Below are 25,885 nucleotides of genomic sequence, written 5' to 3'. Positions count from 1 at the left end.
AGACTTGTGTGTTGAGTTACTTATTGAGAAATTATTTGTTGCCGTGGCGATTAAGTGTTATCCCTCTGCACTTTTTATTTCTCAGGAAATATAACTAGATTGTTCGGTTACTAACTTGTTCATCTCTCCGGTTTCTATTGGCTAGCTTTAGTGTGAGCCAATAGAAACCGGAGAGATGAACAGGGGGACGGGGCTTTTCCGCTCCAAACCAATTTTGACCTTGTCAGTCATAGCTGTGGTCAAGATTGATGTTGACATTCACAGAACAATAGAAATCTCTTATCAGGTATAATATAAAAAGAAGAGGAATGTGTTTATTTGCCTAGTGGCTATTTGGGTTCCACCTTGATTCTAAACTTTAGCTGGGGGGGCAGAAAGGAATGAGGAATTCCACATTCAGTTCCCCAATACCAAGATGTATTATAAGATGAATGTTTCACACACATTTCCCCGAGCACCACACGATATCCTTGATATTTGGAAAAGGAAAGGGTTGAATGTCGATATCAGCGCTCTAATAGTGTGAATGTTGTCCAAAATCCAGTCTCTAGGCCAAGACTAATCTGAGAGGAATCTGTCCTATTTTAACAAGCTATTTTGTTTTGCAGGAGAATATCGTCAAGCTAACATCCCCCGGGTGTGCTTCTATTAAACCTTCATAACCCTTTTTAATTAGGCTTATATAGCTTCTCTCCTGCACGGCGCTGCGTCCCATACACCGACTGTTGTATTTTCATAGGGCTATATCCATACAGTTTGAGAGCCTCTTCCTCCACTAAGCAACCAGGGCTGAAGTCACCAACGCCCACTTGGAGGTGGGGCGCGCTCGCTTTTAAACTGGTAGTGGAAACGCAAATCAGCACGGTACAGACCGGCACGGCCAAAATAACTGATAGAAAAACCACACATACACACAAAGACACACACAGACACACACACACACACACACACACACACACACACACACACACACACACACACACATACATCGTGATACGATCTAGGAATAAACCTTCCAAGGAATCCCGATGAGGCACTTCAGTGTTCAGACTGTTTGGCTTCTTTTTCCTGTCCCCCTTTCTTTCTATTTACCCCTCATGTGGGCTCTCCTACCTTTTTTCTTGGTGTTGTTCTTCAAAGGTACTTTTATGTGTCCAAATTCTAAATCATGAAAGGGCCATAATACGTTATCAGAGATTAAGGAAACATGCCAATTCGAGGTACAGGCTTCTCCAAACACAAGGCTACAGCCAGTATGTTCTCCTAGTTCTGTTCCGCGTCGGGAAGTTTGTTTTTGTTGTGGCGTGTTATGATTCACTATTGTCAGAGTAGCCAGGGTTGCAAGAAATGAAACAAATTGGCGCAAAAACGGAGTGTAGTGCAGCCATGGAACCAAGCAAAGGAACTGGATGAACTGAGATTGTTCTAGTTTCTACCTGACCTAAAAAGACGTGTCCTCTTTTAAACAAAAAGCTCCATGACCAGAGCCGTGCTAAATCAGGGAAAGTCTTGGAGGGTTATTCTTGAGAGTCGCATTTGGAAGACGGAGACGGCTTGGAGCTGAGAAGGATTTCAAGCCGGATGTCGTGTTGGCTGTTTGTTTTCTGAAGAAATTGTTTGGTTTTGGTCGCATGAGCCTGATGGAGTTTCCTGTGAGCATGCTAGCAGGGCTAAAAGGCACGCCCTATAACTTTTCTTCATGGGCCTCTTTGAAGCAGACCTGTGTGGCTTCCGTACGGGTATTTAGTTTGGATTCCAAGGTGTTCTGGTTTGGAGTTGTTCCTGTTTCGTCCCCGTTAACTTTCTATTTAACAGAATATTATTGAAATGTAAAAAGAAACTTAAGTATTCTATGTTTGTGAAGGTATATGCGGACTGCACTTATACATGCCTGACTTTTTGAAAGTCGTTTGGTGTTATCTCTCAAAAACCTTAGGAGGAGATGGGAGGAAATGAGCTGTCGTAGAATAATGCGAAAAACCAGGCACAAAATTACAATAGTGCTGCTCGCTTTGAAACCACACTCATCAGAACAATTACTCTGTCGTTAAATAATTGTGCTCGTCTCAAGATATAATGTATAATGCACTCGTCTGTTGTTCATTCAATGTCCTCAACCTGGCAACATGCTAGAGCGTTCCGTTTCAGGAGGAGGAAACCATCTCCAACGCTGTGTTTGTTTGGACTCTTTGTCAACGTTACCTTGTGTACCTTTTTTAAGTTTATTTTTTATTTCTCTCTCCCTCCCTCTCTATGTCCCTCCCTCCCTCTCTCTCTCCCTCCCTCCCTCTCTCTCCCTCCCTCTCTATGTCCCTCCCTCCCTCTCTCTCTCTCCCTCCCTCTCTATGTCCCTCTCTGTCCCTCCCTCCCTCTCTCTCTCCCTCCCTCTCTGTCCCTCCATCCCTCTCTCTCCCTCCCTCTCTATGTCCCTCCCTCCCTCTCTCTCTCCCTCCCTCTCTATGTCCCTCCCTCCCTCTCTCTCTCCCTCCCTCTCTCGCTCCCTCCCTCTCTATGTCCCTCTCTGTCCCTCCCTCTCTCTCTCCCTCCCTCTCTGTCCATCCCGCCCTCTCTCTCCCTCCCTCTCTATGTCCCTCCCTCCCTCTCTCTCCCTCCCTCTCTATGTCCCTCTCTGTCCCTCCCTCCCTCTCTCTCTTCCTCCCTCTCTATGTCCCTCCCTCCCTCCCTCTCTATGTCCCTCCCTCTCTCTCTCTCCCTCCCTCTCTCTCCCTCCCTCTCTATGTCCCTCCCTCCCTCTCTCTCTCCCTCCCTCCCTCTCTATGTCCTTCCCTCCCTCTCTCTCTCCCTCCCTCTCTATGTCTCTCCCTCCCTCCCTCCCTCCCTCTCTCCGTCCCTCTCTCCCTCCCAAACCTGAGGAGTCTTGACGTGTGCGGTGTGATTTAGTTCCTCCGCTTCGCTGACTCTGCCATCACACAAATAACGTCCTCTGCCCGCACCGCGGCCGCGCCCACTGGGGGGAGAACCAACACCGGTTTAATGCATGCGTGAACGCAACACACACACACAGACGTACGCACAGACGCATACTTATTTATTTTAATCAAATGATATCCCCATATGTCACCTCCCAGAAGTGATCGCTTAAGTTAGTTGGACGTTGCTAATTAAATGTTTCCCCCGACACCATAGATTCAAACATCAAATTCAGTTGATCACATGGTAACTTCCAGACCATTTTTCAAATTAAAATAAAATCAATAAAATGAAATCTGTGTGTGTGTGTGCGACGCACACAGGTGTCTCTCTCCCAACAGGGATAGTAGAGCCTCACTGTTGCCAAATTAATAGAAACATATTTGAATTCATCGTAGGGGAGGCTTGCGACCTTTCCCCCTGAAGGACTCTTTTTTTATCTTCTTACCTCCCTTTTCCTCTCATTCCCCAACTCCCCGATCGCCTCTTTACTGGCAGCCTCCAGGAGATAACACTTTCCTCCCCGCTATTGTTAGGCTCTCAGTTTTTCCAGCCACCTCCTAACAATCCTACCTCTCGGTGGCTCGCACGCCTACCTCCCCCCCTCCGCGTCTCTGTTGTACCTTACACACCCCCATTTCCTCGCCTCCTTCCTTCTCTATAACCCTTCCCTGCCCTGTGTGGCTATCAACACCGAGATATGCATTTCCACCCGACAACGCCAACCTACAACCGTCAAATCTGACCCCCCTGTCCGCCCTTCTATAAAAATACCTGCCTGTCTCCCCCTCCACCACCATCTCGTGCTCTCTCTCAGTCCTCATCTCAGCCGCTGAATGCATGGACCCAATCAACCTACCCACCCACAACCCAGATCGGACCACCTCATACATTGTAAATTTATCAGGTCTAGAGGGGAGCCTCATGAGGTTGTATCGTGGAGTGGCTATTTGATTAGAAATATGTGTACACTGTGTGCTGAGGTAACCTTAATGCTTCCAGCAGAAGAGTAAAAGCAAAGAGAAATTTAAGGCCTCAATGGACCTTGAATAAAAAGAGGGAGAGAGAGACGGAGAGAGATGGAGATAGACGGAGATAGAGAGAGACGGAGCGAGACAGAGCGAGACGGAGCGAGACAGAGATAGACGGAGAGACAAATTTGGAAATGTAGGAGAGTTCTAGATTGATGCAAATGAAAATGCCTCTGGACCCAATTGGATAGACCTACAACAAATCAGAGCAACCAAACTTGAGACATATCCCAGACAGCTCCCATAAGGCACTGCTCCGTACTAGGGTTGGGTCAGAATAGTTGAATATTCGATTATTCGTCAGGGTCAAAGTCGATTTCTTTAATTTGAAAAAAACAACAAATGTCATTAAAATGAACAGAAATTAACGGACGGAACTGGAGTTGGTTCTGTAACCCCATTCTTAGCTCTTTTATTATTAATCATGCACAGAAAAAACAATATGCACAAGCATAAATATTAATATATATGCATACACCACAAACAAACGGCACCAGTTAGCCCATTAGTCTCAAACAGGAAGCAAATCTCACGTCAGACGTCTTTCAACAGCTTATTAATCATGTGAGTTACCTAGTTAGTCACAGTGTCTCCCCATTCTGTTATTTGGTGGGGGGGGGGGGGGCTGAACTTGGCAATTCAAAAAACAAAGGGCCTATATAGCCAGCCTAGCTAGTAGCAAAGCTACAAATCTCACTAGCGGAGAAACAATAACAGGGATCGATTTACCGAAAACCGTCACCAGGGTAAGTAGCAGTAGCAAAAAAGCACAATCCTACATAAATACTTGACTTAAATCTGTAGTTTACCCACTTCCCCGAAATGGTAGAGAATAACGCAGCCCGTGATCTCTCTCTCTCTCTCTCTCTCTCTCTCTCTCTCCCTCTCTCCCTCTCTCCCTCCCTCCCTCCTCCCTTAAAGTTCCCGTGACCTAACACAGGTAACCTCAAGTAACTCAAGGACGTTTAAGATATTAAGTGATTTATTTCCAATGAGCCATGGCGGCCTTTGTGAATGTCAGCACACCGAATGTTCGTACTCTGTACAGGCATTTAATTAAACCCAAACCAAATTAGATGCATGGTTGTGATTGGGTCTACTGGGAATCTCCCGAACAAATACAATGAGCTTGTAGATATGTCTGGTTCCCAGGCTAGTTGTTCAGGCGTGAAGAAAGAAAAAAAGTAAAATGTGAAGGATGGTTATGGATGAAGAGACTTCTGCCTGTCAAAGTGAGAAGGCAAAGCGAGAGGCAGGTAGAAATCGTACTCTTGGCTTTGGAGTGGGGTCCGGGCGAAGCTAAGCCATGGAGAGGAGAACAGTGAATGGAGTGTCTGGAAAGCCTATCTTGACATTTTGGACTTCATTTGCAGATTTCCTGCCAAAAGGTACTCCAGACTCCATCATCGCTGTGCTCTTGGCGACCTTTACACACATAAGCCACTTGGATATAATGGGCTATGTGAACGTTTGGGGGACGGGCATTTTCCCATAAGATATATGGACCAGAGATGGCATACAAAGCCGATACTCGTGGGAAATACTTTTCATTGAAACGGAAACGGAATGAAGGAATTGGGAGGGGGGTATGATGGAGTGTGTGGAACGGTGTGTGTTTGTGAGATGGGTTTGAGACACAGGACGCGTTCCTTCCTGATCCCTTCCTTCCAACCCTCCCCAGATGGATCACTCTATCTGTAATGGATAACCTGAGACACAACCTCTCCTGTCACACTCTCTGTCTTTGTCTCTTTATCTCCTCTCTCTCCCCCTCTCACTATCACTCCAGTCAAAGGTGTTTTATTGACATGACAGGAGTATTAACAAGATGGAGGAAATGTGTCAAGACATGCCCAACAGAAAGACAACATTGAAGGGGTGGAGGTCGCTGAGCCATTACAAGACATACCAAAATATATCAGTGACATTGCAATCAACTCTGAAGTCGCCTCCCTTGGCTGAGTGTACCAGCTCCACCTCGCCAATTTGGGGAGGCTCCAACTTTTGATGTCACCAGGAGACGTGTCTATATTCGAAGTCTGAAACGTTTGTTTTGAATCAGACATTTCTGTGCACATTTCTGTGCTCATTTATGCATAGGGGTGTGTGATAGTGTTGTTGGTGCGCGACACAACAACGGAATATGTCTACAAACTTGAAGGTGCGGGTGTAGTCATGTTTTGGTCACGGGAGTTCACATGTTTTTACCGCAAAATTTGGAACGTACACAAAGATAAATCATGGGGGACAAACGGCAACGTAGCTTTCCGCACATAAGGCAGCCCAGAAAATTAAGTCACAGTTAGTGTCTACAATCAGAATGCAGTGGAGCTTCTGATTTCTTTTGCGTCAACGTTCCCATTAACGCCTCAACATTCCCTCCTCCTCCGATGGCTCAGTTCCACTTGATCATGGATGACATTGTGGGCCCCCCGGGGCTCTCAAGGGGGGGTCCCTCTGCTCTGGCCTTCAGGAATGGGACATAGCATTCTCATCCGCTGGGTTCCGACATTTATTTTAATTAAACAGCAAGGGAAAAGCTTGATGTAGGCTGTCGCGGTTTCACTTTCAGTTTGTTTTTATGCCTAGTGATGCTTGGGCATCAGCCAAAATTGGAAATATGTCCACCTGGGCAAGCGACATGACTATTGATTGCGAATGAACATACGTTCATTCGAATTGCGAATGAACGTATGTTTAAAAAAGTGTGCACATTAATTTTGACTTGAATGAAAAGCGAATCGTCCGAGTTGAGTGTAGCTTTTAATCGGACCTTGATCAGATAAAAGTCATGCCAGTGTGGCAGCGAGTGCTTGGATTCACCTGGTTGAAAAGTTCCTCTAGCCCTGTTCGTGATCGTACTGCCATGAAAGCCATGCATAGCATAGCCCATTGAGAAATGATCATATCAACTAATGCATTCATAACTCGTATATATCTATGCAAACCGTATGCCTACGTTGCACTATGTTATCAAAAACATAAAATCTCCATAAAAATAAGGTATGATCTGGCTACATGCAGTTATCACATCACATAGACTACTCATTTTACTCAATTTTAATAATGTGGCCAGTGAAGCGCCGCCATTAGCTTTACAGCTAACAAACACAACATGGTGACCTGGTACCAACTTTGTTCATTCCCACCCGCCCCTACTCACACATACACCACTCCCACAACACCACTCTTCTCCGATTGGGCTCGTACATCAGAATATTGGTTTGCAATACTCCGGGGGGTCAAGAGAGTTGTAGTCCCAAAAATCTTAAATCCATGTAAATTTACCGTAACCTATGCTATTTCAATCTTTGTTTCGACGCGTCTTGCATGAGAATCGACAACGTCTTCCCATAATAAAAAATCTTAACGCGATTCATAAACTAAACCTCCTAGCATAATAGCTAATTCCTCCTAGCATAATAAATAACGTCACAGTACTACCTATGCTTCCAAAAAGGAGGGGGGCGGTCGTTGCGTTGTGATGTCACGATATTTCACAGCCCCTTTTATCCGTCACACGTACACTGTACGAAAAGGTTAAGAGTGTGTACGCAGTATTGGGTTCCCAGTAAAAGTGCTCGGCCCATCTATCTCCTATATGTCCTCATACCCACAGTGTGTGAGGATGATGAATCCAGTCTCCAGACCTTTTCTCTTTGTTTCCACCTTCCACACACTCCCAATTACTCTCCCACGACTGCTGACTGCTTCATCTTCCTCCTGCCGCGCCCCCCTCCCCCGCTCTCCCACTCCTCCCCTGTTTCACCCTAATCAACAATCTATTTCCATTTGCCAGATAACTCGGCTAAGGGCTTATATTCTTTGCACATCCCTTATTCCTTGTTTTTGTTTCCCCTAACAAACAATACACGTCAATAAAGTCCTTTCTTTTGTGAACCTTTGTTTTACCTTTTTTGTTTCTCTCTCTCTCTCTGTCTGTCTGTCCCTCTCTCCCCTCTCTCTCTGTGTATGTCTCTGTCCCTCTCTCTCTCTGTCTATGTCTCTTTCTCTCTCCCCTCTCTCTCTCTCTCTTTGTCTCTGTCTGTGTCTCTGTCCCTCTCTTCTCTCTCTCTCTCTTTGTCTATGTCTCTCTCCCTCTCTGTCTCTCTCTCTGTATGTCTCTGTCCCTCTCTCCCCTCTCTCTCTCTCTGTCTATGTCTCTTTCTCTCTCCCCTCTCTCTCTCTGTCTCTGTCTCTGTCCCTCTCTTCCCTCTCTCTCTTTGTCTGTCTCTCTCCCTCTCTCCCCTCGCTCTCTCTCTCTGTCTATGTCTCTGTCCCTCTCTCCCCTCTCTCTCTCTCTCTCTCTCTCTCTCTCTTCTTCGCCCTCCCACCCTGATGCGTCTCACTTGTGATTGTTTTCTACGTGGTGCATTTGCATGTGTCACTCAGTGTCTCCATTACACATTTCTTCCCTCTCTGTCTTTTCACACGTGTGTGTATGTTCATACGTGCGCATCGCCACAGCTGCAGTGTTATTATTGTTGTTAGTTTGATGCAGCCAAACGTTGTGTTACCACCCCCCCCCCCAACAATGTGCTCTCTTGTTTGACTTGTTATGAATTTAGAGAGAGACAGAGGGAGAGACAGTTGTAATTAGCTTGAGTGCTTATTAGCATTGTGGCGATGTTTGGCTTTGTTCGTCGGCGCCCATTGCAACGTTCAAACAATTGAATTCCTATAGTGTGTGTGTGTGTGTGTGTGTGTGTGTGTGTGTGTGTGTGTGTGTGTTGATTGAAGGCATTAATCCTCCCCCAACCCCCACCCTACCCCTCGAAATGGGCCCGAGGTTAATGGCATATACGACTGATATCCGAAATTGATGAAATTGGGCGTTCACGCCGACGTCACCTCTGCTGACGTCGTGGCAGGCGGTCAGTCTTTCCCAGCGTGCCAGGGCAGCTGTGACCTGCGGTGATGAGTCCCGCAAATGTCGACGTGGCTCTGTGTTTCAACGAGTGGAGTTGTTTGGATGTTTAGTTTTTCCGGTGGCCCGTGTTGAAAGGTCCAGCAGAATCTGGCAAACCGGTACATGGGTCAGTGTTCCACGTGCCGGAGTTGACTAGGGGAGGCGGTGAGGAGGTTGTTGTGGTTTGTTTGTTAAACCTACGTGACGTCTTCGTGGTTGACCTTAGAAGAGACTTATGATCTGAGAGGGATGGTTAGATATTGGAGAATGCTTTGAGTCTGGGCAAGGGGTTTAAACATGCTGTGAAACGTTAGGTTTACCCCGTACAGAGGTGATCAAGGAGCGGTGGGAGGTAGAGGGGTGAGGGAGGATGGGAGGCAAGAGGGGAGATGAAAGCAGGTGAGGATGCTGGACACCTTGTTAACTGTGGTAACTTCAAAAACCTCTGACCAAGAGACGGATACACACAGCATGCAAGGTTACAAAGACACGCGCATGCACACACACACACACACACACACACACACACACACACACGCAAAGACGCGCACACACACACACACAGATAAAGGTACACACACACACACACACACACACACACACACACACACACAGATAAAGGCACACACACACACACACACACACACACACAGATAAAGACACACACACACACACACAGATAAAGACACACGCACACACACACGCACAGCCTGATACACCCAGACTCATACAGACTTACTCACACAGACACATAGGCGTGCAAATACATCAATGTGCAAATGCATACACACACTTGTCATCATGGGTCTTTGTAATATTAACAGGGTGTAACACAACATCGTGCTTTCTGGATGTGCTGTGTTGTTTGTGTTGCTTTTTGTTTGTTATTGTGTCTCTAGACCTTGTGCTCCCATCCCCCCCCCCCCCTCGCCACATCTCTCCCTCCCTCCCTCCCTCCCCTTTTTCCCAGCCTGTCCCCGTCACTCATTGGTATGGTAATTATGGAACCAAATTAGCCCTCTATCGCTAAGAGTGACATTTCTGCACACTTCCATTAGTTTTCTCTCGCTCCCTCTCTCCCACCAACTCACACACAACATTCGTCTTGCATTTTAAAGTCTGCAGTTGTTCTTTTGTCTTCTAACCTGCTCCCCCAACTCTGCCAATCACCCCCCCCCCCCCCCCCCCCAATTCCCCCCCAACCAGCCCCGCTCCTTTTTCTTTGCTTTGCCCTCATTTTCTTTTCTTTTTCAGTTTTTTCCGCTTAATTTTCCCCGTCCTTCAAATACAGCCGTCCTCTACAATTCATCATCAGATATTATAATGTGTTGGTGATTTGTCTCCGGGTGGAGCTCGAACACTCGTGGGCCGCTTGATTGAGCTGTTATTTGAATTCCTACTTTGTGATGAATCCATCTCTCCCTTTCCGAACTCCTGTCACTTTGTCTTGAGTGAGCCAGTCACCGAACTTGTGCGTTTTCATACATCTGCGTTCCAACACAGATGTTTGAAATGTATTGCAGATGGAAAAGTTACGCCGGTATGATTCATTGGGCGCAAGCAGGATTCAAATCCAGAACACGGCACTGATTTAAGCAAACAAATAAGCACTTTAGTAAGTAACCCTATTGATTAACTAACAGTTTGCACCGACTGAAAGTATTTTATAAAAAGAACAGTCACCCCTTCTGCTCTGATCACTGTTATCAAAGTGTCATCAATGCTGAGAGAGAGAGAGAGAGAGAGAGAGAGAGAGAGAGAGAATTCAGCAAGTTTGGCGGAAATCTTTTACGAGGTTCTTTGCAATCTGGCCAAATTGTTCCAACCACGGCTCCTAAGGACTGGCCTGTGGAAGACACGGTCGACTGCTGTTTGTTATTTTCGTGGCGCCTCTCTCCAGCCTTCTCGGCCAATGGTATGATTACCAGGAATTGGCCTGTTCCCAAGATGTCCCCCGTGAGGACGCGGGGGCCCGGCTCGCCCTTTGAAAAGCTCAGATAGCTGCTAGTTTTGTCCTCAAGCCCTCGTTTCTGCACGTCTAAAAGCCCGGAGCGAGCTTGATAAAACTAGACAAAACTGGACAAAACGCTACACACAGCTTCTGTTGTGGGTGGCTACGAGTGCGGCTAATTCACCTCCCCATCAGCGTGCGCACACATTTTTCTTTCCCTAAACCTTTGATTATGTTTCCGTCGTATAATGAATAGCCGTATATGGTTGTCGCATCCCAACATTTTTTATTAAATAGACAATGTCCTTTCGGTTGCGCACCTCTGGCCTCACGCAGAGCTCCGACCCGTATTCATATGCTAATTACGCTAAATCAGCTCTTACCTTACTGCCACAACGCGCCCACCCTCTCCCTCTCCGGTGATTACTTATCGCTTTAAGATGGCCGGAAATGTGCATATATTTACATATTGAAGCATTGGATAATGGTGATTTATTTTGTGACATCACACGCGACCAGCGCCGGAGACGAACCAATCAGAAAAGGGGATGTGGGGATCTTTTATTACGCACTGTAGTGAAATGTCTTTTTAGTTAAATGCTTTTCCATGTAAACAAAGAGGGAACTAGGCGGCTGTTGGGGTTAAATTTAACACTCCTTTTGTTTATAATATGTCTTTCAGGGCAGACAAACCTTGAGAATGATTTGGCTCATACATAATGCAAAGGAAAGTTCTGAAACATTTCGTTTTAATGTTAATTAGGAAAGAAATGCTACAATTATTCTAAAGCAAAATGTTTACTGCCGGTTAAATCAATGCATGTTTCTTTAAAACACACACACGCACACGCAATGCTATGGTTTCTTCTCCTATACTGGTGTTTAGTTCTGAGAGACTGCAGTGGCATTCTCAATGCTACAATCCTCTATGGACTAGGTGTCAACAATGCTTGTTTATGCCCAGGGACTGCTGAGGAAAAGTAACTGCTTATGAAATTTAGCAATTTATATATGTGTCTTTGTTTGTGTGTGTGTGTCTCTTATTATGGATATTTTTTATCCTATACACTTTTTTCACCGGTGTTCATCTGCTTGCATGTATCCTCTTTTCATGTATAGTCTCTGTCTCTGCCTCCCTCTCTCTTTCTCTCTCTCGCTTGTTTTTTTTTTTTCTCCCACGTTTTCATTCTCTCTCGCCCCAACATGTGCCTGGTTATAATTTCCTATTTTCGCCCTTTCCTCCCACTTCTTTCTTTTTTTTTTTACCCAAAATTCTGGCCAACGTTCCATCTCTCACTCTCCATTTCTTTGTCTGCATCCATCTCTTATCTTCCCAGCCCTCTCTCTCTTGCAGCCAAGTCATGCTCGCTCGCCTGCCTTCTCAGCCCTGCCTTGTCCTCCTAAACTATTTCCCACATCTCCTGTTCTACTTTTATTCTTCCATCTTTCTCTCTCTCCGTCGCTCGCTCTTTTGCTCTGTTTTGCGCTCTTTCGTTCTCTCTCTTTCCCTCTCGGTCTCTCTATCCCTTTCGGTCCCTCTCGCTCTCTATCTCACTCTCTCTCGCTCTCTATCTCGCTCTGTCTCCCTCTCTCGCTCTCTCCCACACCCCACCGTCTCTTCCTTAGGCTTTTACTCTCCTCTCCCCCATGCTCTCCTTCCATCCCTCTATGGAAATCTATTCCTGATTTGTGTGTTTTCGGAGCCCTATCCCTTCTCCTAACTGGTTTATGTCTAAATCTGATTCACCCTCTTCTCTCGCTCTCGCTTGCTCGCTCTCTCTCTCTCACTCCCTCTCTCTCGCTCTCCCTTGCGCTCCACCTTCATCCCACACCTGATCCCCTGTTTTCTATCCTTGGTACAAAGCCACCTCTCTGTAATAAATATTACCTCTCCCCGTCGTCCCATTTGTCATTCTCATTAGTTTTAAAATGGCCTCTTCCTTCTGCCCACCCACATTCTCACAGTATTGGGTCTCCATCTTTCTTTCTCACTTTTTCCCTCCATCTTTCCCCTACTCTCTTGCTTTATACTTATCTCTCTCTCTCCCCCTATGTCTCTCGCTCGAGGCCGACCCCCCTGAATTCAGACCCTGTGTATTTATTGTGTTTTTCATCACGTCTTATCAAAATCTGTTCCATTATTCATCGACCCCCTCTGTCATTACGTATTCATGTTTGTGATCTAAACAGCCTGTTTATTGATTTACCAATCCGCTGTAATCATCCTCTGCATCTCCATAAGTGTGTGTCTGATTGATTGTGTGTGTGTGTGTGTGTGTGTGTGTGTTTTCATGACAATGTTTAGTGCTTTTAGTAGTCCTAACCTTTTCTCTGCAACTTTTAGCTGTGGAGAAAAGTAATTAACCTTATGTTAAAGAAAATTAAATGTTGGTCGGATGTGTTTGTCTATTTATGTGTGTGTGCTTTGTATTCAGTACCATTCATACAGGGCTGGCCTGGGGGGTCTAGACATCGGTGAAGCGCACAAACCAACCAAATAGTTCCTAAAAATAAACAAGTTTGACAGAGTGCTTATTCTTAACAGCCTGGGCCTCCCCTCTGTGGACGCCTCCATGCATACTGATGCCAGCGTCCACTTTCCCCTTGTTGTTGTTGGGAGGCTGAAAGGGTCTACAATGCTAACGGATATCAAAGGCTGGTTGAGCGTTACCTTGCTCCGTGGGCTACACGGCGGCGGCGAGCCGTCATGGTGCACGCGCATGTGCACGTGCGCGTCGAGCTGTCATGGTAAGCGTGTGCACGTGCTCGTCAAGCTGTCATGGTATAAGTGTGCACGTGCGGCGGCGAGCTGTTATGGTGCGCGTTTGCAAGTTTGTGTGCATGTGCGAAGCAAGCTGCATTGGTGCTTGTGCGCGTGAGGTGGCGAGATGTCACGGTGGGTGTTTGCGCGTGCGTCTGGAAGTGCGGGTGCGCGTGCGTCAGCGAGCTGTCATGGTGAACGTGTGCACTGGCGGTGGTGTGTGTGCGCGCGCTCCACTTTTATAAAAGGGCGGGTACTGGAGCCTGATGTCCACTGCAATGCCCTTGTATTCAGCCATCAAGTGCGTTATTAATCGAATGAACTATTACCATTTGTACAGAGAAGTGGCTTCAGGGTTACTCCCCATAGAGAAAGGTTCTGACAACGATCCCATGTAAACGCATCCTAACCTGTAGTCATCCTTGGTAGGGATCGACCGATATGGATTTTTTAGGGCCGATACCGATATTTATTCATCAGGCTTAGCCTATAACCGATACGCCGATACCGATTTTCGGTCGGTCACTAATCCTTGGGCAAGATGGCTAACTTCTCTCCAATCTACCATCCTTCCACCATCTTCTGGTACTCATCGATGTATCATATATAACTATATATTGTGTGTGTGTGTGGACCTTTGTGGCCTCCTTTGTGCTTAGAGTTGTGTGTCTGTGTCCTGTTCTATTTGTGGTGTGTGTGTGTGTGTGTGTGTGTGTGTGTGTGTGTGTATGTACGTATACAAACAAGGCTTTATCTGTGCACATCCGTAACTGCGTATCTATTGTGTGTATGCCTGTGCTGGTCTTTAACTTTGTGTGTGTGTGTGTGTGTGTGTGTGTGTGTGTGTGTGTTTGTGTGTGGTTTTATCAGCCTGTGCAGATGGCCTCAGTGGCTCATCCATCGTTCCAGTGAAATGACGATCCCTCCGAAGAGGAGGGAGAGAGGGAGAGAAAAGGAGGCAGCTGGAGGGGGGAGTTAAATATACAGAGGGGGAGAGAGGGAGGTGGAGATAGTCAGAGGCAGGGAGAAGGAAGAAGGGATGGAGGGAGGAGGAGATGGAGAGAGCTGGAAATGGAATTGAGGGAGGGAGAGAACGAGAGTAAGAAGGGAGAGACTGAAGGAGAACAAGTGTGATGCAAGGAAAGAAGAGGGAGGGGGCAAGGATGAGAAAAATATGAGAAAAATAAAAGATTAGGGGGATGAAGAAGAAAGCCAATAAACACAACAGACAGACAGTGATGGGTGGAGGGCTAAAAACCTGTGTGTGTGTGTGCGTGCGTGCGCCCACACTGACCTGTGTTGATCCATGTAGGCTTTCATGTCCAAGGCCATTGAACACATGTATGTATTCATTCATGGGTTGAAGAAACACAAAAACACTCACAAGCATATCTAAGCTTACCCATGGCCCCTGACCACAAACACAGATTTCAATGTGTGAATGTGTATCTATGTGCACGTGTATACATGTACGTGTGTATGGGTGCGTGTGCTTGCCTGACATCCTGGCACTCTGATTTCTTATTCCAATTGTTTGCCAACTCCTGTTTGTGTACCGAACCGTGTGTGTGTGTGTGTGTGTGTGTGTGTGTGTGTGAGTGATCTTGCATAGAAAGATGTGCTTGGTATTGCTGTGCAAGCCTGGTTGCTGAGTGAGAGAGATGGGGACAGAGAGATGGGGCCTTACCCAGTACACAGATGAATACAAAGGAGTGGTAAGCTGTCAGTGTTGGCGATGTGCTGACTGAGGCTGAGTGCCAGCCTGGCAGATGACCCAGCAGCCATCGGGGAACACGATGGTGTTTCTGAAGTTGTTTTGGTGTCTTTTGAAGTACTTCTGGAAGGGATTCAGTCAGGCTATCTTGTTAATTTTTGATTATTCCCTCCCTTTGAGAAATCTCTTCCAAAATGCCATCATTTAACGCCACCGATGGCGTCGCAGAGAAACAAACAAATGCTGTCTCTCCGAAGCGAGGAAAACTTGTGGCAGTGGTGTTAAGCAAAACAAAAACTGACAAACAAAATGGCAGGAAAAATCTTCTTGTGCGGGCAATGTTACTTTAGGACTACAAAAAACACTTTGCTTTATTCTTTAAAGGTATAGCGTCATTTCCGCAGCTAGTGGTCTCTCAATCAAAACAATAACCATCTCCATAGTTTGATGATGTGTTTGAGTAGCGTGGGATAATTATAGTTTCCTTCAATGCTGTAAATAACCCAATTAGGATTGAACCCTAGAGAACTAATGGCCCTTATAAACAATCATTGTTGTTGCTTAATTACGTATTTCTTCCGTATTACGTCTATTTCCATGATTAAAGGTGCATTTATTTTGAAAGTCAAACGTGGGTACTTACGTGCGTAGTAGTAGAGAGGAAAAACAGTCAAATTAGTCTTCTTTATGTGAGGTGGTGTTAGGCTATGGTAATGCGTTTAAACTATATGGCATTAAAGTACCTCATATATTTGTGGTTTTTGTGGCGGATAGTTAATGTATCAGTTTTATTTACGCCAATAAAACCTCCAGCTGTGTTGATTCACGTCATGATAAAAACGATAGTTGATTTTCGTTCACGTTCACTCATGCTTAATCCTCAATAATCAGGATTGATTATAAAAGGCATCCGGCCAGCCGTCTTCTCTGCGGGGAGAATCCAACAACAATCCCTCCTACCGCACATGATTAAGTTTTGAATAAGAGTGTGCACTGAGAGGAGGGGGCTACGTAGACGTAGTAAAATGTGTTTGTGAGAGAGAGAGAGCGGGAGCAAATCAATGTGTGCTCAGCTCTTCAATGAAATTCGATTTTACCCGTTTTAAATGGGAACAAATAGTTACTGTACAGGGAACAATATCGATTGGGGATGGCTTCTCTGGGACGGATAGAAAAAAATATGAATTTCTCGCCCAAGTAAAGTCCATGTGTAGGAAACACTGTATTAGCTTGGTGGCTGTCAGGACTCGCGTGCCACTCCCCATTGTAGCTCATCGTAGTAAGCTGGATCGATGTTGAAAAAATCGGGTCTCTACTGGATTCCGGTTTTTGCGTGGCTCCCTGGAAGTTATGAAAGGGCTCCAACCCCGACCACCACCGTCTACCTGCAGCGATCCTGTCTACAGGTCGACACCCTAACCCCCCCACCTGCTCCTGATACCTTGGTTGCTTTGGATTAAAGTGTAAATAATATCACTAGTCATAAAGATAATAAATCTATGCCTCCCCTTTGGGGTTCACACGTTTAAGTGTTTCCGACTGTTATGCGGTGGATCCGCTGAAAACTAAACCAATGGCGAGACAAACTTTTAATTAGTTGCAGCACTCGGTTACCATTCATGGCTACACTGACGGATAACGAGCACATATATTATTTATTGTTCGACTCCGAAAAATGTTCTGGGCACATAAGCTCGGGTGGTCTCGCATGGAGGAACCTCACAGGCGTTACACACTGTTAACATCTCAGAGTGGGTGGACTTGTTAAAGCGGTTTGAATCTGCTCCGCTAACCGGTGAATTTTAAACTCGTGTGTAGCTAAGATGTGACTAAAATGCCGGACGAGACAGGGGGAGAGAAGGCAATCTAAGTTTTGCAGCACCAGTTGGGCCAGAAATGGCCGTTTGCCAAGAGCTGAATAACGACTCGGGGATAATATCCAGAACTTGTGGCATGGGAGCGTTAAAAGGCCGGGGCGGTCCGTCCTCAGCTGGATTAGGGCTGGTATCACAGGGCTAATAGACGCTAATGCAGGGCACACTGGGGAACAGCAAATCAATTAAAACGGCTCATTGGGGGGAATTGAGAGGATATTGGTTTTATGTGCAGGCGTTTTTGTCGAGGCCGTGCATGAACAAATCCTTTTTGTCTTTATCGTGTCTTGTCAGCGATGACATGGAACGGGTTGAAGATATTCGTGAGGTAGATAATTTATTTAGTTTGTTTTGTACAAAGGGCGAAAATGGTAAAACCACCTTTTTATTTTGATCTTTTTTCAAACACTCATTCTGAAGGTGTTTCATGGACATTTCATTCTCTATTTCATTTCCCGCTTAAACACTTGCCAAAGCCCGGAGTGAAATGTCAAAAATAAATGGTTGTCAAGAGAAAGAAAGTGTGTTGTTTTCCCCCGGAATCGCTCGGTTGACTGCTAGAAAATGTACAACGTTTTTTTGTGAACCAGCGTGAAAACGGTGACGAACATCCAAGACTTCCCACTATTTCCTTTTTCCCCATGGTGAATTTTCCAAGTTGTCACGCCAAGCCTAGTGGTTGGCTTTCATTTGAACCCACTGGCTATTAAAGAAACTCTTTTAGCCAAATATTATAATACCTACCATGAACAGAAGTCTGTTAGGTGCGGTCATAAAGAAGCAGGTCAGAGGGGTTTGGGGGCTTAGTACGGTGCTGGCTTTTAGTGTTGGGCCAACAGACGACAGGTTCCCTGGCACACAGGGGGCCTGGCTGATAACGTCAGGTAGTGCTGCCGCGGCCCCGGGACCACGGACTCTCACACATACACAGCAAGGAGGCTGCTTATCGATCGGAAAGGTGGAGAATGTCACGAGGGAGCCCCAGTGTCATCACTTAATAAAAAGCTCTCACCGTGGGGGGGGGTGGAGAGGAGGGGCCACAGCATGCATGGCTCAGCGGTATGAAATATGATCCTGTCTAGTGGGTGGTTCTCACTTGGTGCATCTCTCTCTCTCTCTGTCTCTGTCTATGTCTCTTTCTCGCTCTCTCTGGATCTAAGTTTCTGTGAAAATGTACGTCTTTGACAAACGCAGTATTTTCAAGGCTCTGCAATCTAACACTCATACTCGATGGTACTACAGCAGAGAGAGACGCTTTACGCTGTTAGACTATAGATACATTCAACTTGGCTACCTATCTATCTGTCTCTCTCTGTCTCTCTGTCTGTTGCCAACTCACTGACATAGTCACAGAATCCTCAACCTCTTTGCAGCCTCTTTTAGTGGTGTGCTGGGTAAGGCTAAGGCGTGACATCACACATACAAGTCTTGACATATTGTTTTTATGACATTTTACCAAGTGGACACACACGCACAAACACACAACCAAACACACACTATATTGCACAATCATGCACCTGAGCAGCTTGGAAGTCTGAAATAAATATAAAAAATGGGAAAATAAAGTATAGGACACACAAGCAGCAGGTTGTCTGTTGGTTCGGAGGCATTATGAGTTCTACCTCCTGCCGCCTTCCGGCTGACAGTTGCCTGCTGTTTTTCAATTACTGAGCTACGCTGAACTATCAAGGTGGTTTTATTTCTGAATGTTTGCTAATGTCGTCAGAGGAGGAGTGACTCAGCATTTGTTGTTAAGGTGCATTGCTCCCCAAGATGCAGATTACAAGGCCTACACCCTCGGACCCCCCCCCCAGGAGGCGGTCCCCCCCATACCTGCTCCTCATTGGCCCGTGTCCGTGTTCACCCTAAAGCACTCGGTAACTCCCTCCTAGTAAACAGGGTGGACACTACGTCGGCCGTTGGCTTCAGCACATTGCCATGGCTCTGTTGTGCGTGCGCATGAGATGAGATAAGTGCGGTGCGAGTGGGCGTGTATTTGTGTGGACTTGCGCCCAACCCGGTGCCCGTGTCGTCGCCGGCAGCAGTCGGGGGCGCCCGGAGTGCCAGACGAGACGGACGGACGGCCAGGGCCAGACTCCAGTCGTAAATCTGAAGGCATGGATGTCTCCAGAGAAAGAGCGGACGAGTGAAAGAGGCGGGTAGAGTGAGGGATGGAGGGAGAGAGAGAGAGAGAGAGATCAGAACAACAGTAAGTGCAAGGAGTGCAGGGAGAAGACAGAGACGGCCAAACTCGGCGCTACGTCCCGACTATCTTCCTGTCCATGCCCCTTCGACCCCACCTTTTCCTCTGTCGGTGTCGCTGTCTCCTCCATCCTCCCTCCCCCTCCTCCTCTCTCCTCCCTCCCTCCCTCCCTCCCTCCCTCCCTCCCTCCACCAGTTGCAGAGTTGGTTTCCAGTGTGGTCCTATGTATGCGTGGTGTGATTAAGCATCCATTGTCCCCAGACAGGATAAGATGATTTGCTGACGGTGTGCATGTGCGTGACAGCTTAGTTGGTTTTATTGATGTGTGGGGGTGTGTGTGTGTGTGTGTGTGAGTGTGTGTGTGAGTGTGTGTGTGAGAAACAGAGAGACCGGTACAGAGTAGTTGAAATCCCTTTTCTTTTTTGTACCACTAACTTGTAGGATTTTGTGGTGACGGTTTTTAAATCTTGCCTGATGTATATGCCACACACCCTTTCACCCTGTGCCCATGCACACATTCGTGTGTGTGCACGTGTGTGTGAGCTCATCCATGCAAGCACGCGGCTGTGCTGGAATGTGTGACGCATTCGTTTACCTTCCCATCACCGGCTGTCGCCGTCGGTCCCCATGGCAACCCGGCATCGTCCAAGGTGTTAATTACACCAAGAAGTCTCCGAGCGGCTGTCTGACTGGATAGTGGCGCCAGGGGAGGCGGGGCCTGAGGAAGGAACGCTGGTTGGCCAGACAACAGTGTTGACTGACGGGTCGGCACGGTGAGAGTGTGTGTGGGCGGCCGGGGTATTATCGGAGGATAATTAGGAGTTCTATCTTTTGAGCGGTGTCATAATGTCTTCAGATGAAGTCATCCGATACGTGTCGTGGTGCCAAGGTGCTGTGGTGTTAATTAATTAGGACTCACTTCAAATTACTCATATTCGCCCAAAGTGACGTGCGGCGAATCCAGATAAAATCTGTGAAGGAGCAGGACTCTTGACACTTCACTCTACGATGTCTGCAGGTAGACTCTGGCTATTATGTGGGTCTGAACCAAGAACCTTTGAGTGGAACACCCTAACCACGAGACCATCCTGTCCGTGGCTCAGGTGGCATAAGGGATGCAGAAGCCGGCTCGCTCTCTCCATGATTCCAGTGAGGTAGTCGTCAAGCAGGGAGTTTTGCCGAATTAAAGTCTGGTGATTTTTTTCCGTTTGATGTTTTCCGCACCATTCCGACTTCACCGATCGGTCGTTTCCCGGTGTGGAATCCCTGTGATGGGTCGAGGGGGAAACGGGAATGTCAAACAGCGCCTCGTGCTTTCATGTTTCAGGCTGAGTGGAGTTAGGAGTTTGTAGGCTGTCATCTTGACTCAAATTCCTTTAACACGATCGCTGTGATGTTGTTGATACAGAGTTAAGTCATTAGCATCATATTTAATGCTAATGTTTCCAGAAAGGAATTGCTTATTTCCGATTTAAATTTTCGCCTGGAAGGAGCCTTTCTGACATGACATTTACGAAGCCACTACTGCTCATGCTGCAGTTTGGTGGTGATGATGATAATAATTCTAATAAATGAGTAACATATTGAAGAAACTCGTTACATGAGGTGCGGTGGTAAAACAGACGACAGGCAGACGACACACGCGCACACTGGATTGGGTGGGGGTGCTAAGAGAGTAGTAGGCAGTAGGAAATAGTTTGGTCTCCAGACAGGATTTGAAAACCAGGAGGGACTCTGAGGCCCCGTCCACATGGAGCCGATTTTTGAGTGAAACCGCATAGGTCTTGTGCGTTTCGGCCGACCGTCCAGACTGAGCCGGGCAGATCCGGTGCCCGAAGCCGCACATTTCTGAAACCATGTCCCAGGGTGGTTTCAAATATATCTGGACCTAATGCGGTTTCGTGTTAGGATTCGTGTGGACGCCTGAAACGTAAACAAAGATGTCATTGCCCCCCCCACCAGCTGGGCGATGTCAGAGTTGGGTTAAATTTTTTATATATTTTTTTATTTATATTGTTTTTGAAGTTTTAAATACAGCCTCTTGATACATTTAATTACTAACTTTGCATTAAAAAATATTTCTGCTCAATTTAAAAGTTTGAATCTCCTCGTGACTGAATGTTTGTGTACAGCGCGCAGCCTTAATGCGCTCCACTGTTTTCTGTCAAGAACCAGCGCCTTGAATATTTACTACAGCGTTTTTACAGCTCGATGCGGTTTCGCAATGACTCCGTCTTTACGGATATATTCCTGAACTGCATAAAACGAAAGCGGATAGTTTTCGCCCATTTCGGCTCCGTGTGCACGGGGCCTGAGTCTCTGTCTCTGGGGAGGGAGTAGATGATGATGACTGCTTAGAGGCACATGCAGAGAGAGGGGGAGAGAGAGGAGGGAGACAAGGGGGAGAGAGAGGAGGGAGACGAGGGGCCCACGTGATTAATGGCAGAATGCTTTTAGCTTCTCCTGTCGAGCATGGTTGGGGTGGTTGAGCACAGGTACAGAACCGGTGGAAGGAAAGCTGTCAGGAGGAGAACCGACAGATGGGGAGGGGGGCTGGATTGATGGAGTTAGAAGGATGGCCTGACGTAGGTTATCGGTCCTTATAAACAAACATGGCCTCATGGTTAATGCTTTCTCTAAATTACTTCATTACTCTCCTGCTACAACAGAGTCAAACCACTGAGTTTCCTTTAAACACACACACACACACACACACACACACACACACACACACACACACACACACACACACACACACACACACACACACACACAATAACACACACACAAAGACAGAAGAACACACACACACACACAGAATAACATACACACACACAGAATAACACACACACAATAACACACACACAAAGACAGAAGAACACACACAGACAGAGAATAACATACACACATACACACACACAGAAGAACACACAGACACACACACACATGGAAGAACACACACACATAGAGAAGAACACACACACACACGGAAGAACACACACACACAGAACACACAGAAGTACACACACACACGGACACACACACACACATGCAAACACACACACATGCACATCGCACAAACACAAACATTCACAACACGCGAACACAGAACACATGAACACACACACAGAACAACGCACACACGAGAATAACACACACACACACACACGAGAACACCACACCCACACGTACACACACACGCACCCACAAGAAAACACACGCAAGAACACACGCGCACACACAGACACACAAGAACACACACGCACACACAAGAACACACAAACACTGGTGAGCACATCTCTGAATTCAGAGTTATAGTTGCAGAAGGCCTTTAATCAACCGATAAATGCAATCAAGCAGCAATGGTCTCCCTGCTTCTTTTTTTGAAATTTATTGAGCAGCATTATTTTCCGCACTTTCTCAGCCTCCCCTCCCCGGTTTGTATTCGCATCAAGCCCGAAGCGCCAATGATTAAAAATATACTGGCTAATTATACTCCAGGTTAACGATCTCTTCCCGGGGACATAGGCTTTAGATTCCTCTTGACTTTAATGAACGTGTTACCAGGCAGAGGAAAGGTAAGACAGCAAGGCGGCCCACGGCAGGGGAAGAAGGGAGTCCTATTTTAACGCTAACCCTGTTCGCCCAGAGCGATGCATGACAGCAGGTGGTCCATTCAGGTGCCTGTAGGGCGTAGGTCCCCTGCTCCTGGCCGGCCTGTGATTGGCCGATCCAACACCGTTCCATTCGGCCCCGGAGGTCAAAGACCCCAGCCACGCCCGCCTCCACCCCGCACTGGAGCGTGGAGAAGCTCCCGCTCATTATAACGGGACGGTGCTGCAGAGCGGGAGGATGATTGTTGAGGGTGTTTGGGCGGCACTGAGAGGGGAGCAGGCTACACCGAGGGGCCGGGAGTGTGGAAGAGAGATAATTTCTGCTTCAAATGTCACAGATGCTGGTGGTAACGAGGCGCTCGCTAACAGTTAGGGGATTGGTGGCTCCGGAGGGAGAGAGGGGGGGACTGGGGAGGGAGAGGCAGATGAGTCGGAAGATGACAATCTCCAAAATGGATGAAAGGATGGAAATTGAAAAGAATGAGTCGGAAAGAGAGCGAGAAAAAAAGTAATTGTTTTATTTGCTGAAATGTTAGGGGGATTGTGTGTGTGTGCAGTGGGTGAAAAGGGAAACACGATTCTAATGAGAATTAGGATAATGTGAGAATGCAGAGGTGTGTCTTATGGAAGGGAGGAAGGATGAGGATGGAGAGACAGGAATGAAGATGCTGAGGTGCGGGCTTTGTGTGTGTGTGTGTGTGTGTGACAAAATCAGTGCCATTAAATTAGGACTGCTGTGAGGGGGAAAGTGGGAGACGGAGATGGGCATGATTGAAGGTAGAGGACAGCATTTCAAGATTGCGAATAACCACTTGCTATGTTGTGTGTGTATAACCCTAATAAACACGTCCCGATGAAAATACAGAACTGTCACACACAAACACACACACACATCTAAGTACGTTTGTGTGGTCCTCGCAGTACGTTCCTCCCAATTCACGCTACAACGCGGAAGCCTGTAAATACAAACAGTCCCATGATGCATTGCCTCCAAGCAGAGGCTCTTAACCATTTTAATCTAATTTATTTTCCTCTTTTGCAAGAATAGCTGGGTTTTTTAGAGAGCTACCAAAATAAAGCTGAGGGAGTAATATGAGGTCCGGTTTTTTGTTAAGAATGTCAGGGACATCACACATCACACACAAGTGCTTCATATATCCCCAGTCTTTCTCCTCCTCTTCTGCTTTAGTTTCAGGCTGGGTTCTGTCGACTCTTTTTGTAGAGTACGGTTTACTTTCTGTCCCCACGAGGAAAGGATTGACAGATATCTTTGGATGAGTGTGGATTGATCAAAATAGTGGTTGATTGAAGAAAAGCATTCTTTGGTTTGTTTTGTTGATTTGACTTGTATAGATAAGCAGCTAGAGGGCAACAAAGGAGAGGTGATTTGGGTTCCTGTAATGTCCTCTAACGTCTGTGAAGGAGGTTGTTGCATTACGGAAAACGTGTGCGCCCTACGATGCTTTGGTGCCTGCTGTCAGCAGTTTCATAAAGTCAAGCGTAATGTGTTGTTTTTGGAAACCGTTTCAGTCATGGAGCTATCTGTGTGGTTGGAAGAATTGGTTCTGATTGTGAATTCAATCTGTTTAAAGCAATTGGCAGGCCAATTTGAGTTAAGGACAGTCTGCCAGCTTTGTATTGTAGCTTTTGTTTATTTTTTTTACTTTTTTCAAATCCCTTTTTGTGATTCAGTGAGTTGATTGTGAAGCAACTAGCAAAATATGATTAATCGTATTGTGAATCATGCATCAAGTCAAGTCAATGTTATTTGTTTATCTCTTAATCACAGTTCGTCTAAAAGAGCTTTGCAGGTCATATATTTAAAAATATATACACAATCCAGAATCACAATCAGAATCTCTTGTTTTTCCTTATCAAGTTCAAGCCACTTATCATGAATTGGTCCCAGACACCGTGGCAATAATCATAACAGAAATTGAATGAGCACAGGCTGCCGTTTCCACTCGATTTGCCGATGGTCTGAAACGGCCGACGCATTGAAATGGACCGGCAAAGTGGCCCATTGACGACGACGATGTGGAGGTACTGTCACTTCCTGATAATTAGCCAATCACGGCCCTTGAGGAGCACCAGGTTTGAAGACATTCAACCTGTGTTCTGGAAAAATGTTTTATGGTCATTAAGAGAGGAGGAGAGGGGGAGAGATGAGATGAGGTTAAAGATGGTGGGAGAGAGGCGGGGTGTTGGGGAGAGAGTGAATGAGAGACAGTTGCAGAGACACTCCTCAGATCAGTCCCCTTGTCCTCATTAGACACAAGTCTGATTAGTCTCTCAGTCTCTGTCTCTCCTTCTCTCTCTCTCAGACCTGTTATCCATCAAAGCCACATTCATTAGTTTCCCTGTTCTAAAAAAAGTACAACAACCCTCTATTGCATTCCTCTCTGTTAGGTTAATACAACTAAATTCAATTTCAAATGAATTGGGTCGCGTGTTGGATGGGCAGGGTTAGTGTGTGCGTGCATGCGTGCGTGCATGGGCGTAGCAGATGCCCCCTATTAGTGATGTAGACTGGCATCTGTGCCATCACTAGAGGTCTGATGAGATGGATCCCTGGAATGTGCATCTCTAGAGTCTGAGAGCCAATTTCAGCCGGTGTACGGCATGTGCATCAAAAGAAAAGGGTTCTGATGGCATTAAATATTTACTAGAATTTTTTAATTGTGTGTCGTTGTGCAACTTAAACACGCATTATAATTGCAAGGTATTTCATCTTTGGATAGGATGGAAATATTGTGGTGGAGGCGAGATACAGAGAGAGAGAGACAGATACACAGAAAGAGAGACAGATACACAGAGAGAGAGAGAGAGAGACAGATACAGAGAGAGAGGGACAGATACACAGAAGTGGAGAAAGAGACGGATACAGAGAGAGAGAG

General features: G+C 46.4%; 1 protein-coding gene across 1 annotated transcript in view; it reads left to right on the top strand.

The window, feature by feature from the left end:
• The window catches only part of LOC307091149 (pyruvate carboxylase, mitochondrial-like), a 244,143-nt gene that overhangs the window by 75,362 nt on the left and 142,896 nt on the right, over positions 1–25,885 (top strand). The gene's annotated exons all lie outside the window — the stretch shown is intronic.

This window comes from Pollachius pollachius (genome assembly GCF_949987615.1).
Source record: "Pollachius pollachius genome assembly, chromosome: 20".
NCBI classification, from domain to species: domain Eukaryota; kingdom Metazoa; phylum Chordata; class Actinopteri; order Gadiformes; family Gadidae; genus Pollachius; species Pollachius pollachius.
The sequence above is the reverse complement of the archived record's forward strand: the minus strand, read 5'-3'. Positions and strand labels throughout refer to the sequence as shown.